The 17,655-nt window shown below is 45.5% G+C and overlaps 1 protein-coding gene across 4 annotated transcripts in view; it reads right to left on the minus strand.

Moving 5' to 3' along the window:
• The window catches only part of SNX10 (sorting nexin 10), a 100,166-nt gene that overhangs the window by 54,245 nt on the left and 28,266 nt on the right, over nucleotides 1-17,655 (minus strand). The window contains exon 1 of one of the 4 annotated variants that reach the window (XM_075558261.1): nucleotides 12,564-12,581. The exons of 2 other annotated variants lie outside the window; for them this stretch is intronic. The gene's annotated coding sequence lies outside the window, so the exon portion shown is untranslated. Of the gene's footprint in view, nucleotides 1-12,095; nucleotides 12,206-12,563; nucleotides 12,582-17,655 lie in introns of those variants that run through there. One more of the 4 variants, XM_075558260.1, reaches the window with a different exon arrangement.

The following is a 17,655-nucleotide window of genomic DNA, read 5'->3' on the forward strand; positions in this document are numbered from 1 at the left end:
CACAGTTCAAACACATCGGCATTTCCTCAGCCTTCTTTATTCAATGTCCAAGTGTCCTGTGTACATGAAGCAAATGGAAATGCCACGGTCTGGGTTCAGTGCACCGTAGTCCTCAAAGTAACATTCTTGCTTTTCAATCCTTGAAAGAACTCCTGTGCAGTAGATTTGCTTCTGCAATGGGTGGTTTGAACTCTTGCCTGCTGCTTCCAGGAGCACCGACTGTGGATCCAAGCAAGGTGAATTCCTTGGCAACTTCACTCTTCTCTCTGCTTCTCATGCTGTGATTTATTGGACTCATTGTGAGAATTTTTGTATTCTTTGCAGTGAGTTAAAATCCATACTGAAGGTTACAATCCTACATAGCATGATCCTTTGTGTGTGTGTGCATACAATCATATATATCAACCCTGTATATGACAGTATATAATTGTCCCATAGGGTTTTCTAGGCTATAAATTTTCATAGATGCAGATTGCCAAGTTTTTTCTTTCATAGAAGGGCTCATGGATTTGAACCACTGACTTTTCTGTTAGCAGCCAAGAGCTAAGCCATCGCATCATTGGGATCCTAGAATTACGACATGCCCCAGAACGTCTGCTCTCGGGAGATCTGAATGCAGGGCTCAGACAGATACCTGGCCACCAGTCTTCACGGCAGCATTATGCACAATAGCCTAAAGGTGGAAACAAGCCAAATGTCCATCAGTGGACAAACGGATTAACAAAAGTTGGCACAGGCATACACTGGAATACTGTTTAGCCGTAAAGAGAAATGAAAATAGTCTGTTACGTGAAGTGTGTCAGTCACAAAGGGCAAATGTCATCTGGTCCCCCTAGAAAGAAGCATCAAGGGCAGGCACAGACAGTGCCAGAGCTGTACTAGTGATTGCCAGGGGTTGGAAAGAGAAGAGACTGAGCATTATTACTGAAGGGATACGGGGTTTCTGTTTGAAGGAGTGTTGAACTTGGCAATGGATAGTAGTGATGGAAGCACAATGTGGTGACCATGAATAATGTGATGCAAGGCCTGAACTGTTCACTTGAAAACAGTTAAAACAACACGTTGTCACTTAGATATATCTCACTTCCACTTAAACAAGAAAAAAAATAGATGTTGACATTTTGATGCCCCACACACACACTCCTAATCCCTGTAAATGTATCCCCCATTTGGGAAGCAGGGTGTCCGAAGTGGTTATTAGTTAAATGGACATGAAGTAACACTGGGGTAGGGTGCGTCCTAATCCATGATGAGTGGAGTCCTTGTGGAAAAAAGACAAGAGGCAGCAAGCAACCACGTGGAGAGGAAGGTAGAGACTGGCATGATGCAGCTACAAACAAGGAACACCAGGCAAGGGGGAAAGCTTCTAGAACAGCAGTTCTCAACCTGTAGGTCGTGACCCCTTTGGGGGTCGAATGACCTTTTCACAGTAGTCACCTGATTTATAACAATAGCAAAATCACAGCTATGAAGTAGCAACGGCAATAATTTTATGGTTGGGGGTGGTCACCACCACATGAGGAACTATATTAAAGGGTCATTAGGAAGGTGGAGAACCACTGTTCTAGAATCTTCAGAGAGAACACAGCTCTGCTGAGAAGCTGATTTCAGATTTCAGCATCCAGAGCTGAAAGATAATGTTTCAGATCTACCCAGTGTGTGGTATTTTACGACATGACCTAAGGAACTGAATTCATGGCTCCGAGGTCTGGGTGGTATAGTGGTTTCAAGTTGGGTGCAATCCCAATGGTCATCCGTTCGAAATCACCAGCCGCTCCGCCAGAGAAAGACTGAGCTTTCCACTCTTGTAAACAATTACAATCTCAAAAAATCCACAGGGGAGCTAAGAGGCAGCACTGACTGAATGACAGCGAGTTTTGAGTAAACTCTGGAAATCACATACCGTCTGACCAGGTATCTGTACTCCTAGCAGAAAGGCTATCACCCAGGTCAATGCCGCAAGGTGGTGATTGCGTCCACATGGATTTGAAGTCACCCTTCTGTTTAGAATTGTGAAAAGCTGGACAACTCAACATATGACACATTCATAGAGTTGTTCAATTATGCAGTAGGGTGAGAGTAGGATATTAATGTCCAAGAGTGTACAAAAATGTGTGTACGCCCAGGTGCATATACACAAATAACAAGGCTCCAAGAGGATATATGCCAAAGTGAACGGGACTAAAAAGGGCCTAGAGCAGCGGTTCTCAACCTGTGGGTCACAACCCATTTAGGGGTTGAATGCCCCTTTCACAAAGCTCACCTCCGACCATCGGAAACATGTGTTTCCGTTGGTCTTAGGAACGGAGACGCCGCTCCTCTATCTGCCCCCAGGCGGGTCCAGCCCATGCAGATACACCCACCGGCGAGTACCCAGTGTGAAGACTGTTCCCCATGTTACAAGACAAAATTTCATTTATTTGTCATTAGAAATAAATATTTCACAATCTATAATTACATATTGTTTTTGTGATTAATCACTATGCTTTAGTTATGTTCAATTTGCAATAATGAAAATACATCCTGCCTATCAGATATTTACATGATGATTCATAACAGTAGCAAAATGACAGTGATGAAGTAGCAACCAAAATAATTTTATGGTTGGTGTCACCACCACATGAGGAACTGCATGAAAGGGACGTGGAGTTAGGAAGGAAGAACCACTGGCCTAGAGGGGGAGCCTCCTTGCCATGGAGTCGATGCGGACTCAGCCCACCCTAGAGGACAGGGTGAAACTGTCCCTGTGGGCTTCCCAGACTCTAGGCATGCTCTTTACGAAAGAGCCCCATTTTTCTCCCTCCATGTGTTTCACTTAATGCACTCCTGAAACATAAACAACATTCCCATTTATTACACATTGACTCTGTGATTTTAAAAACAGAGATAAATATCTAAACACACACCTTATGTAGATCTGAACATGTAAAATCTACAAGAGTGATGCAAAGGGCGTAAGTGGAGAGCAAATGCTTTGAAAATGATGAGGGCAAAGCATGTGCAGATGTGCTTTACACAATTGATGTATGTATGGATTGTGATAAGAATTGTACGAGTCCCTAATAAAATGTTAAAAAAAAAAAAAAAGGATATGAAGCTAAAGAAAAACAAACCTGAAAAAAAAAATCGACAAGAGACCAGCCATTCCTAACCCACTTTGGCTGAGTCAGGAAACCCAGTCACCAGGAAAGGAAACAGGCTTTGGAGAAGTGTGTGCCTGACTTCCTCTCTCCAGTGGCAATTCATGTATCTGTCTTGTTTTGCTGACACACCAGGAGGTATTTTCAGTCAGTTCTGATCACTCAAAAACAACATTCAACTTTGGGGGTATGACTTACATTAGAAAAACTACAAAATTAAAAACTCCAAAGCAGTCAGATTTACTCAACTTGGGCTTGTGGTGGCAACAGCTTCATTGTCTCTGTCTCTTGGACACACACCCCTCTTCGACCCTACCCACACTCCCATCTCTGGCCATTGAGTCCGTGCTGACTCACAGCAAGGACCTTGCGGGTTTCCAAGACTGTCACTCTGCCAGAATAGAAATCTGTCTTTTTTCTGAGTGGCTACTGGTGGGTTTGAGTGCTGACCTTGTGGTGAGCATGGCCCTGTGAGTTTCCCAGACTGCAACTCTATGAGAGTAGAAAGCCTCGTCTTTCTCTCTCGAAGCAGCTGGTGGTTTCAAACTGCTGACCTTTCAGTTAACAGCTCAACGCGTAACCACTAAGCCACCATGGATTTGAAGCCACTCCCAGATGGATTTGAAGCTGATAACGCTAAAGTTGCAAACCGGAATTGAAGTCAAGAAATGCTAAAGAGAAAGGAGAAAGGAAAACTGTTCTTGTAAGTATAAACCCTCACGTTCATGAACGTCTTCAACGTTGGGCTGATTCACGCCCGAGCTCCGGGGGGTCAGCTCTGACTTGTCAGGAGCGGGTGGAGTAGACTTTTATAGGGTTGCTGTGATAATTCAAAGCAGGCGTTGCACCTAAAGCACTTAGCAAGCTCTCAGAATAAAAATCAACTGTATTTTTAAATATCTAGTCCATCAAGATGTAAAAACAATGGGAAAGTGAAAAAATGGAATGACTCTAATTAAAAGCTTGATTGAATACTTGCACATATTTTTCTATCTCCAGAGATCAAAGTGAGGAAGAGTGAAATGCAGTTTGTCTTTCTTAACGAGAGCACAGGAACCCCTGCACACTTAGCTCTAAGAATCCCTCTACATAACTGCAAATGCTGCATCAGAATATGAAAATATACACAGACCTAGTTATTTACACGCAATGAAAGGCCAGGCAATCTATTTCCAAAACTGGGCTGATGAAAACACTATGGGCTGATGGATGAGTGGACAAATAAACCGTGCTCAATATGTTGGTTGGCATGCTACTCAGCCAACTGGAGAAAGGGAGTTTTGATAAACACTACATGTGGATAAAGACTGAAGACAAGGGTGCATAAGCAAATGTGGCGAAGAAAGCTGATGGTGCCCGGTTATCAAAAAATATAGCATCTGGGGTCTTAAAGGCTTGACGGTAAACAAGCAGCCATCTAGCTCAGAAGCAACAAAGCCCACATGGAAGAAGCACACCAGCCTATGTGATCACAAGGTGTCGAAGGGATCAGGTATCAGGCATCATCAGAACAAAAATTCTTATAGTGAATGAGGTGGGGCGTGCAGAATGGATATCCAAAGCCCATTTGTAGGCCACTGGACATCTCCTTACAGAAGAGTCTCGGAGAGATGAGCCAGTCAGGGTGCAATGTAGCAACAATGAAAAACACAACTTTCCTCTAGTTCCTAAATGCTTCCTTCCTCCTTCTCCACTATCATGATCCCAATTCTACCTTGCAAGTCTGGCTAGACCAGAGGATGTACACTGGTACAGATAGGAACTGCAAATGCAGGGAATCCAGGGCGGATGATTCCTTCAGGACCAGTGTTGTGAGTGGCGATACTGGGAAGGTAGAGGGAGGGTGGGTTGGAAAGGGGGAACCGATTACAAGGATCTACATGTGACCTCCTCCCTGGGAGATGGACAGCAGAAAAGTGGGTGAAGGGAGATGTCGGACAGTGCAAGATATGACAAAATAATAGTTTATAAATTATCAAGGGTTCATGAGGGAGGAGGAGCAGGGAGGGAGGGGGGAAATGAGGAGCTGATGCCAGGGGCTTAAGTGCAGAGCAAATGTTTTGAGAATGATGAGGGCAATGAATGTACAAATGTGCTTTACACAATTGACGTATGTATGGATTGTGCTAAGAGTTGTGTGAGCCCCTAATAAAACGATTTTAAAAAGAGTGAAGATAATATGCTGAATGAAATAAGTCAATCACAAAAGGCAACTAGTCTTTCAATTATGAAAAAAAGAAGAACAGGCAGGTGTACCGAGACCAAAGTAGCTTGGTGGTTCACCGGGAGTGTGCGGGAAGGAGGGACTGGGTGGGCAATATTCATAGTTTAGTTTGGTGGTGGACGGACCAGCCCAGGAGTAAGGGCTGGGGTGCACAGAAGATTAGTGTGATTGCTGACAGTAAAGTGTACACTTGTAAAAAGTTGACTTGGCTACAGTTACGTGATTGATAGATATATTTACAATGACGATCATTTCTTTTAAAAGTAGCGATTAAGGCCAAAGAAGAATCGATGCATTTGAACCGTGATGCTGGCAAAGAATGCTGAAAGCACCACAGGCTGCCCAAAGGGCAAACCTGTTGGAATGAGTGCAGCCAGAGCGCTCTGGAGAGGCAAGGCTGCTGAGCCCGACCAGTCCCTGGAGAAGGACATCATGCTTGGCAAATTAGAGGGGACAGCAAAAAAGAGGAATGTCCTCAAGGAGATGGATGGACACAAAGCTGCAGCAATGGGCTCAAGCAGAGGCACAATTGTGAGGACCGGTTTAGGACCAGGCAATGTTCCCTCTATTGTGCGTACAGTCGCTAAGGAGCTGAACTGCCTTGCGGGCACTCAACAAGAACAAGGTTGTGTGGAATCAAACACTTGATTGGGATTTGGATCCTTAGTTTGGAGGTTTAGGGTATTGTCTCATGAAACACTCAAAGTAATTGGCTTAATCCAGTGTTGGGTGCTTCTTTCTTGTTCCTAGTTCTTTGTGGAGTGCCTGAGGTGTTACAAACTTGCCAGCTACTATCCAAAACACAACAATAGGTCTCTACTTGCCTGGAGCAACAGAGAAAGAAGGCAAGTCAGAAAAGGAGGAGGAAATAGAATGTGAGGTTATCTTTTTTTTCCCCTCCCTCCCCTTTCCCCCCTCCCTCATGTGCCCTTGGTAATTTATACCTCGTTATTTTGTCATATCTTGCCCTATGCAAGGGGCTTAAGTGGAGAGCAAATGCCTTGAGAATGATTGGGGCAGGGAATGTATGGATGTGCTTTATACAATTGATGTATGTATATGTATGGATGGTGATAAGAGTTGTATGAGCCCCTAATAAAATGTAAAAAAAGAAAAGAGGAGAAAAAAATGATTAGGGCAAAGACTGTACAGATGTGCTTTATACAATTGATGTATGTATATGTATGAACTGTGATAAGAATTGTATGAGCCCCTAATAAATTGTTAAAATAAAAAAAAAATTTTTTTAACTGAAAAAAAAAAAAAAAGAATGTGAGGTTAATTGACTGCAGGAACAACTGCTTCCTCTGCCAAGACACCAGGAGAACTACTGGATGCCTGACTACCATTACCAAGCACTTTGGTCCTAGAATCTATGGCAGAATCCTGATCAAAAGGGGTGTGCATAGTAGAATTTCAAATTCTCGTGGAATCCAGAATTTCTGAAGCCATGAAAGTCAGATTAAATGATGGCCATGAGATACTCTTTAAACCTTAAACCCAAAGTAACCCTGAAGCATTGTGCTCTTTTACGATCTCTCTATAGGGAATGTAATTGACAACAACTCAAAAGATTCGATAGGAAATTTAGAGGCAGTGAGTTGATGTTTCAGGATTTTAAAAGTGCAATCACTGTCACTGAATTGTACATTTGCATACTGATGAATTAGGAATTCTTTGCATAATTTCTCAACAACAAATACGTCCCATCTTCAAGAGATCAAGCAGCAGGGCCAGGCAGCATTTGCATCCAGGTGCACAAAGCTGCCAAGAGTCAGAGGCTGGCTCAATAGCAGCTAACAACCACTATAGCAGCTAACAATTCACTATTGACTTGTCAGTTTGTCATATTGTGGTGGCTTGCATGTTGCTGTGATGCAGGAAGCTACACCCCAGGGTTTTTAATTCAAGCAGGGGTTCATTAGCGCTTCCAGACTAAGGACTGGGTTGTCTACATCTGAGATGTTAGCAACTGAACACTTTATGAATAACAGCGGAATATTGTAAGACAAGAAGCCAAAAGTTAGAATGGCTTGTCCATTTCTGAGAGATGAGCAACAGAAAACCTTATGAACAGACACTGCCAGGCACGGTGCCTGGAAATGAGCCCCGCAGATTGGAAGACATTCAAAATACCACCGGAGAAGAGCTGCCTTCTCCAAGCAGAGTCACCTACATTGATGCGGATGAAGCGTAACTCAAAATGAGGATGAACAGCTCTGAACATTCCATGATAATCAGAGCATTGAAAGTACAAGTTCGCATTGAGGATAACTGGAAGTCATCAAAAATGAAATGGAACACACAAAGATCGCTTTCCTAGCATTAGTCAGCTGACATGGACGGGTATTGGCCAATTTGAATCAGACAATCACATGGCTTACTATGCCAGGAATAACAGATTCACAGGAAATGATGTCACATTCGTCATCAAAATGATTACTTAATGATTAATTGAAGCACATGCGTGTGTGATTGTGTTAGGTAGCAGGATAGGGACAGGGGGGTCACTCTCCATGCCTGGAGGAACCCTACAGGAGGTTGCTGAGGAGAACCTGGCGAGCCTCAGCCAGCCATAAAGACTAGTAGGCATGCGCCAATCCAAGCCAGAAAGAGCTGCTGGTTTGAATCACGTCCAGGATGCATCTTTCTTGAGTGTGATTATAATTTATCAGAAAGATTCTAGAAATTTAAGTCTTATGAGACCACATGTCCCCGGTTTCTCAGGGCTGTTGTTGGTCGGTGCTGTCGAGTGGGCTTTTGACTCCCAGCAACCTTGTGTCCAATAGAATGAAACTCTGCCTGGCCCTGTGCCACCCCCACAGTCCTTGTGATGCGTGAGCCCATTGTTGCAGCCACTGTGCCAAGCCATCTCCTTGACAGGCTTCTTCTTTTTGACTGCCCCTCTACTCTCCCAAGCATGATGTCCTGAGATATTTCCGTGTCAAAGCCACTTGCTCTATTTGAAGGCCATTATGAAATCTCATATTTTCCAAACCAACTCTTTTTCCCAAGGACCTAGCAGCTCTTGTTAATTGGAATAAGATAAGGTTTTTGGAAAAAGCATATTTCTTGAATCCCTGGGGAAATTCACAGAAAATGATAATGGTAATAAAAGCAGCTGAGGTATACCCCTGTAAGTTAGAACAAGCAATCATTTAGGGTACAGGGTTAGGAACGGAGGGTGAATGGAAACTGGAAGCCAGAGAAGAAGCGGGATAAGCCGTGGCACACTGAAGCGGACATGGGATGAGTCTGAAACACAATGTGTATACACTGCAGAAGGTAAAACTGCTCTGTAAACCTTCACCTAATCACAATAAAAAAATTCAAGCCAAAAAATTACAATTTGGGTGGGGTAGGGAGGCAATGCTGGAATTTAGATTCACCCAGATAATCACCTGTGGCAGTTACATAATCTCCTGTCAACTTGTGAAGGAGGGAAGACTAACCTGTCAATCGGGTCACAGTCAATAATGTTTCTGTGTGGGCATGGCCTTCTCCAGGAGGCCCACCCTAACTTCCTCCAGCAAAGTCAACTCCCCCTATGGACACTTCACCTTCTCCTTCTCCTCGTCTCCACAGCGCTCACCACAGCAGTCTGACCCGTCTCTGCACAATCACTGTCTCCCCGCAAGCTGGCACAGCCTCTCATTTTGCTTGTCTGTTTTGTTTTGGTGTTTACATAATGATATTTTATTATAAATTGGGTGAGGGTTCTTCTTGTCTGTTTTGGATTGCCGGGATCTATCATAGTACCAGGCACATGAGAGGCAGTGCATGTTATAGTAGTGATGGACGGCCTGATGGCAGAATAGCGCTCAGAAATTACCCAGCAGCTAAGGGCACTAGACAAGCGAGGCACAGGCGACCTGATGTAATTCCCACATGTGGGACCATAAAGCTGCCAGACCATCCTGGGGCAAAGGGCTAAGGCCAATCTACCCTCGGGGCTGACAGAAAGTCTCCACTCGTGAAACCTCACAGGGGTGAGCCACCTTTGACAAAGGGTGTGCTGAGTTCGGGGTTCAGGGCTCACATTCTGCTGAGGGGCCCCTGGGCCCCTGCTTCCCCTCTGTGTGCCTCAGTATCCCATCTATAAACAGAGCCTAGTTGTATATAGATATTATGAGGAATGAACAGGTGCATAAAAACATCCACATGAGTGCCTGCCTCGTACCCCAAATCCACCGACTCATAGGGCAGTGGAGAACTGCTCCAGGGGGCTTCTGAAACTGCCAGTGAGACGAAACTGTAACGGGAGTCGCAGTCTCAACTTTCTCCACAAAGTGACTGCTCGTGGGCTTGAACAACAGACTTCTCATTAGCTGCCCAATGCCTCACCCGACGCACTCCCGGGGCTCCTGATGCCAGCTGCATACAAGCAATGATCCGGGCTCGCTATTAACGATTACACGCACGGCCAGAGTCTATCCGACTCATAGCAACCCTATAGATTTATAGCCTGGGGAACCTTACAGAGGGCCACTCTGAGTCACAATCAACTCGATGGCAGTGAACTCCGTTCTGGTTTTTTGTTTTTTTTTTAACAATTTATTGGGGCTGATACAATTCTTTTCACAGTTCATACATATATACATACATCAATTGTATAAAGCACATCTGTACAGTCTTTGCCCTAATCATTTTTTTCTCTTTTCTTCTTTTACATTTTATTAGGGACTCAAACAACTCTTACCACAATCCATACATATACATACATCAATTGTATAAAGCACATCCATACATTCCTTGCCCCAATCATTCTCAAGGCATTTGCTCTCCACTTAAGCCCCTTGCATCAGGTCCTCTTTTTTTTCCCCCCCCTCCCTCCCCATTCCCCCCTCCCTCATATGCCCTTGGTAATTTATACATCGTTATTTTGTCATATCTTGCCCTATCTGGAGTCTCCCTTCCCCCCTTCTCTGCTGTCCCTCTCCCAGGGAAGAGGTCACATGTGGATCCTTGTAATCAGTTCCCCCTTTCCAACCCACTCACCCTCCACTCTCCCAGCATCGTCCCTCACACCCTTGGTCCTGAAGGTATCATCCACCCTGGATTCCCTGTACCTCCAACCCTCATATGTACCAGTGTACAGCCTCTGTCCTATCCAGCCCTGCAAGGTAGAATTCAGATCATGGTAGTTGGGGGGAGGAAGCATCCAGGATCTGGGGGAAAGCTGTGTTCTTCATCGATACTACCTCACACCCTAATTAACCCATCTCCTCTCCTAAACCCCTCTATGAGGGGATCTCCATTGGCCGACACTTGGGCCTTGGGTCTCCACTCTGCACTTCCCCCTTCATTTAATATGATATATATATATACACATAATAATGACTATTATAAGATTAAAAACAAAACTAGTTAAGAGTTAGACTTTGCCCTTTGTTCCGCCCACTGGGACAACACCTGAACATGGGTGGTGATGGCCACAGAGTTAAGGAAAGGGGCTTTCCTTCCATGTGGTCCCTTCAGGGAGGCAAACTTATGGTGGATAAAGGAGGACGTGACGTCATTTACACCGATGAGTCACTGTTCCCATGCCTAGGCCTCGGTTTCTGGGCAATCTCATTCAGGTATGAAGCCAAGTGGTCCACTAACACCCATTTGTCTCTGAGGCTAGACCTAGAACACAAAACTATCACTTGCTACGATGAACTGGGATTGCATTTCTTACTCTGGGTGTAATATTAAGCAAATAAGTTGTATATAACACTATATGTTAACACTATTACACTAAATGTTAACCTGATACAAGAAAAATCTCAGGTTTGATAGCTTCAAATTCATGTATGTACAAGGAATCACCCCATTTGAAAGTAGCTCTTGAGCTGTTTCTGAAGGAACCCTGGTGAAGTGTTCAGCTTCTATTCAAAAGGCCGGGGGTTTGACCCCAGCAGTGGCCTCACGGGAGAAAGAGGGCAGTTTGCTTCTGTATAGAGGACAGCAGTTTTACTCTGCTCGGTGGGGGCACTGTGCGTCCGAGTCAGCACCCCTGCAGCAAGTGTAGCTGGACTTGCATCACTGTGGAGGTGGTTGGCTGCTGGTGCATCACTCTGACTTACAGCCACCCCATTGTGCTGAACAGAAAGACTTCATACGTTGGACAGGTTGTCAGGAGAGACCAGTCCGTGGAGAAGGACATCATGCTTGGTAAAGGAGGGGGCAGTGAAAAGAAGTCCCCAACAAGATGGCATGACCCAGAGGCTGCAAGAATCATTGTGAGGATGGCACGGGACAGGACAGTGTTGCCTTCTGTTATGCAAAGAGTCGATACGGGGCAGCTCCCAACCTCACAACATGAGGTTTTCACAGGGCTGGGACAACCTTTCAGAAGCCCGTCTTGCCGGGCACCTCTGGGTGGACGGAGAGTCCTGGTGCTCACTTAGCAGGCTGGACCTCGAAACCACCAGGTGCCTCATGAGAAAGGACTTTCACTCCTGTAAAGAGTGAGTCTGGGAAACTCACCCTGTTAGAGTCGCTGTGAGTCAGCATTAACTCTGTGGCATTGAGTTTGAGGTCGAGTTTTTCTGGGTGAGTTTGAGCTTTCAACCTTTCACCTTCAGCTTTTAACCAAAGGTATCCCCTCACCTCACTCATGCATTATTGCATCAATCACTCTGCAGTTAAAATAACTACCGGGTCAGTCTGACTACTATACATATGCAGGCCAAGGACCCTGTCCCTCGCTCCTCCTGGGCACACAAGCACACACATCCACTACTCACTTTTCACAGGTGAATGTATTTTGTTTGAATCCCTTTCTGATTCATCTCTGACTCCACTACCTGCCGCATTTCTCTTTTCAGGACCCGGCTATTTTCATCGGTTTTCTTTTCTCTTCCCCAACTCTATTTTCCTTAACGCAGGGAGACTGGGCAGAGTCACATGCACTTCCGAGATTTTGCTCCTGTCGCTCGACACGAAAGTGAAAGTAACTGCAGAAATGGAGCCTTCACAGGCAACAGGAGGAGTCTCGGCACTCACGGTCAGCAGCCACGGTTCCAGAGCCGAAGGTTTTAAGTCAGCTCCATGCACAGCGCCATCCCATGCTCATTTCAAATATGACCACCGCCCCCCAAAAAGAACGAAGAGAACCAGTAAGTCCACGAGAACGAAAGTCCCCTCAAAGGCAAGCTACTTTCGTTTAGTGAAAGAAGAAAACACCTTTTAAAAAAGAAAATTGGATTTGCTACCTGTCTAAAACTCAGGTTCTTAAGGGCTCTGGATTACAGGATCAGTCTGAGGCCAGGCTGGATTTCCCAGTGCTTTTTGTGTTGTTTTAGTTTTTTGCCACACTGAGCAATGGGCTTTGAGAGGAGAGAGGGGCGGAGATGCGCAGGAGGCGGAGTTCTGTTAGGTGAGTGATCAGGAAAAAAGAAAGAAAACAAACTTAGCCACATGACTTGGCCAAGCCCTCAATTCAAGTAAGCCTCAATACTTAACCTTTGTTTAACACACAGTCTTATCTGGGTGCTAACTAGTGCCTCTGATTACTCCATTCAGGGAGTGCAGATATGCCAAGCTCTCTGATGATGGTGGGAAACACTGCCTTGTGCAAGTGTAAACCAAGAAAGTGCTTTTACTCAGTGAAGCCATGGCCTTTGGGAGGCAAGACTTCAGCTCACCAGTTCTACAAGCTCAGGTATCAGCTAATTGGTTTTCTAATTAGCTGCTCTGGGAGGACTGAGAGAAAGGCTCTCTATTTCCATGGAGTTCCAGTCTGGGAAACCCACGGGGGTAGTTCTACCCTGCCCTATAGGGTCGCTGTGAGTCAGAATCAACTCACCTCACCGACAGCGTCTCAAACAGAATGCTCCTTCAGATGCCCTTCCAGGCCTTTCTATAGAAACAAATACACACACACTACACACAGCTAACCTGTTAACTTCTGCATTTTAATACCTGGAAGTGCATCGTGCATTTTATTTTTTTACGTTTTATATAGATTGGGTGAAGGTTTATAGAGCAGTTCAGTTCCCATTCAACAATCCATGCGAACTTGGTTTCCTATCAGTGCCTGTGATTCCCGTAATGTCCCATCACTTATCGCACTTCCTCCCTGGGCCTGCGGCTTCCATTGCCCTCCCCCTACCCTGCGGAACTTTCCTAACTCCTGGGGTCAACGCTGCCCTGTTGTTCTCACGGCTGGTTATTCTCCGGAGTGTGCGCCTCCCTAGTATGACTGTCCCCCTTACAGAAATTGGAGTCAAGGGAGTGAGGTCATGTCTAGGCCTGAAGGGTGACTAAGGGTCATATCCTCAGAGGTTCCTCCAGTCTCAAAGATATTAATTCTTTCTGGTCTCCTGTATTCATTGTCCAGCTTTCTCATGTACATGAAGTGGATAAAAAACCACGTTTTAGGTCAGGTACCCCTGGGATAGTTAGGGTTTTTTAATGCCAACATGGCACCTGTAAGATCTGGGTGGAGTTCAGCCTGTCAATCAGGTTGCAGCTTGATGACAGAGATAAAGAGCTGAAGGCCATTCCCCTCTCTCTGCCTCCACCTTCCTGCTGGCGAGCCACTCTGAGACCAGCCAGAGCCGGTGATGTGTCCACCACCACGGCAGCCACTCAACTTTGCACCCGCCGGCCTGTGATCCTCCTGCAGTCTGCCTCACCACATGTGGCTGAATGAGTTCGAAGAGGGACTTGTGGACTAGAATCGGTCTTATGGGATAGTGCTGAACTTATGGACTCGATCTGGACTGGGCTGGGACGTTTGTTTGATGTATAATTCCTTCTTGATGTGAAGTTCTCTCATGTCCATGTGAGTGCCGCACACTGACGTTGTTTTCTAGTCAACCAGCCTAACACAACCCCTTACTCCTAAAAGTGACATCCTTGCTCTTCCACACTTTAAAGAGGTCTTGTGCAGCAGAGATGCCCAAGGCAACGCACCCTTTGATCTCTGCTGCTGCTTCCAAGAGCACTGAGCGTGGATCCAAGCACGAGGAAATGCTTGACAACGTCAACCTTCTCTCCATTGATCACGATGTAATTTATTGGTCTAGGTTTGAGGATTGGATTTCTTTACACTGAATTACAATCCGCATTGAAGGCATTCCTTGGTCTTCAACAGCAAGTGCTTCAAATTCTCTTTCCTTTCAGCAAGCTAGGTTGTGTCGTCTACATGTCATGGGTTGTTAATAAGCCTTCCTTCAATCCTGACGCAGAGTTCTTCATATAATCCAGTGTGGCAAAAGGATACAACCCTGACACACACCTTTCCTGATTTTAAACCATACCTGAAAAATATTTGATTATTGGAACATTGAATCAATGGGCATTTATCCAGATATGCCAGAAGCACACGTGTTCAACCAAAGGCAATGATGCAGGTGCATGACCAGTTGAGGGGTATTGAATTCATTCATTATCACTTACTTGTCTGCTTGCACAATTTCACCTCCCAGATAATAAGGTACAGAAGGGACCTTGAAAAACTGACTCTACCTCCTGAACTTTGGGGAGATGAAAGACGGCATGGGGTCGTTATGAGTTGGAATCAACTCCATGGCAGTGTGTTCTGCTTTGATTGCTTGCTTGTTTAAAAGACAGCAGGACTAAGAGTTGGTGGACAGAGGGAAGGATGGGCCAGAATCACAAAGCTCTCTGTGGGAGAAAAGCCTGGCTGGGTTCTCTTGTTTCAGGGAGAGAGCCCTGAGAACCCAGCGTCACCAAGAGGAGTCTTGGTGAAAGGGAAGTGGGACTCCTTGCACAGGAACCAAGCACGAGGAAAACATTTGGTTTGGAAAATCCAGACTCCCATTTCTGCTTACAGTGTGCCCACCTGCTGAGTCCCCTGTGTCTTCGGCCCTCTCCCTAGAGAGTCTATAGTTCATCTGCTCAAGAACCAGCTCTACCTGCTGAGAGGCCACAGCCCCGCCACAGCCAGAAGAGGAAAGGGAGTTAGCTTCTGACAGACAAAACCCCCGGCTGTGGTCACCTGTCAAAGCCATCCTGCTGAGGTCTCTGCTCCTCTCGCTCTCTAGGGACAGAAAAGCAGGTAACTGACTTTGAAGAAGCTGGTAACTACATGCAGACATGAGAGCCAGCTACAGATGTCACAGAGTGCTCTCTGCCTGGAGAAATGGAGCCCTGGGGCTAAAGTGCTGACCTGGTACTGACAACCGCCTCAGAACCCAAACCAGAGTGCAGTTGTGCCTGGGGTGTGGGAGGTCATCTTGGTTATAGGTCAGACCACGCAGGTTGGAAGAAGAAAAGAGAAAGGTGGGGGAAAGACTCCAGAGTTATGGCTCGGAAATGAAACCCACTGCCCCACTTAGAGGTATCTGATCTGCATCCTTCCTGTGCCCGTTGCACCTCCTACTACGTACTGAATCTTCTAAGGCACTAAAAAGGGCTCACTCCTCAACCCAGGTTCCAAAGCCATCATTCTCTAGTCCCATGCTCCCTATAGCCTTTGTCTGTCTTTCGCTGGAAGGCCCCTCCGCTTCTTCTCTCTGGCACAGTGGGGAGCTGGTGTCCTTGGATCCTCCACCATCTATCTCTACACCCCTGCCTTACCCGTCTATTAAGGCAACATGACAACATCCAACATGGACATAGCTCTTACGGTGGCCAAGAATTACTCGAAGCATTAACACGTATTCCCACTAACTCCATACAACTCTCCCTCTCTCCCCTACCTCGCAGCCACGTTTTGGTATTCTTCCAGAAATATGTTCTGAAAATACAAGAGACTAAAGAAGTTCACGGGGTTGGTGGGGAGGGGTGGTAAAGAGAGCTAGAATTAAAATGTGAGTCCACATTCCATTCATGTGTCCATGGTTTATATGTCTCAGGTTTACCTTAGAAACGTCATTTTATGCTAGAGAACATTGTCAATCATCCACCTGGAGCATAAGGTAATCCTATTGACAGTATCAAGGAGTTCAAGGAGGAAGGGAATGTTTTGGAACTGCTGGTGGCAGCAATACTGCCTGATGCGATTGAACTGTAGAACGATAGGATATCTGTATTAGTCCCAATAAAATGGTTTGGGGGGGAAAAGTCCATGGCAAATTCCACTCTCGTTTCATTCCATTTTTCCATAGACTTTTGGAAGGTCCTTCATACATACATTTCCAAGGATAAATCAAAAAGTATTACTAAAAACACCCAGAAACCTTTCTTAAACTGAAATATTAAAAATTTTGGACACTGTGGTAGTTACATAATCTGGTGTCGATTTGGGACTTGAAGGATTAAGAGTGAAGGGGTGGAGTCTAGTCTGTCAATCGGACCATAGCCAATGAGGCCTCTGTGTGGGCATGGTCTTCTGAGAATTCTGGGAACTCCTGTAATTTCCTCTTTGGAGGCAGGAGAGACTTCTCTCTCTTGGGTCACTCCCTTGGAGACTCTCTACTGACAAGGCCGACTCCCTACGAGACATCCCTGAGCAGAGGCCACATTGATCTACCCTGATGCAGCCCTGGGGGCTGGAGAAGCCGTGTGGAGATCCCTGCCAGTACTGAGATGCTTACATCACTAGATCCAGAAGACTTCCAACCCACTGGCCTGTGATCTTCCTGCATTCAACATCATTGCATGTGTTTTGTGAATCTGAAGATGACTTTATAGATTGGTATCAGACCTATGGGCAAATATCGGACTTATGAACTTGATCTAGACTGGGCTGGGATGTTTTATCAATATTCATTTCCTCTTGTAGATAAACCTCTTTCTTATTCACATATGAGTCTCTATGAATTTGTTTCTCTAGTCCACCCAGACTAACACAGACACCTGGTTTCGCCACAGATTCCCCCACCTAGGTCTACACTTCTGGAGATGGAGTTTCCATCTTTCCACCCTTCCCTGAAGAATCCTGTGTTCTTTGATTCACGCCAGGCCAAATGGCAGTCTGGCATCCTGACAGTCTCAGATTATGCTCCTGCTCAGGGTTATTTGGGTTTAGGGAGCAAAAAGGGGTCTGAAGGGGCAAGATCAGGCAGGAGTAAGGCTTTCCAATCAGCAAAAGGGGGCAAGGCTTCCCAATGTAATTCCCATAGGACAGCCCTTGCTACCATCATGTCACGATGAAAAGAAAATAATAAAATTCATTGGAGCAACTTTTCTGGTCTTTTTCTCACTGGTGTATTTTTCAACTTTCTTAAAAGGTTTTCCCCTCAAACTCACCAGTAGCCTTTGAACTTCAGTCTGACTTTCCCGAGTGCCATCCAAGGGCACAGAACTAGCAAGTCACTGGACTTTGATTCACATCTCTTGCCTTGAGGGTGGCTAAGGAATGGTAGCTCGGGACTATCATATACTTACTATTTT

This window comes from Tenrec ecaudatus, chromosome 9 (assembly GCF_050624435.1).
Source record: "Tenrec ecaudatus isolate mTenEca1 chromosome 9, mTenEca1.hap1, whole genome shotgun sequence".
NCBI classification, from domain to species: Eukaryota; Metazoa; Chordata; class Mammalia; order Afrosoricida; family Tenrecidae; genus Tenrec; species Tenrec ecaudatus.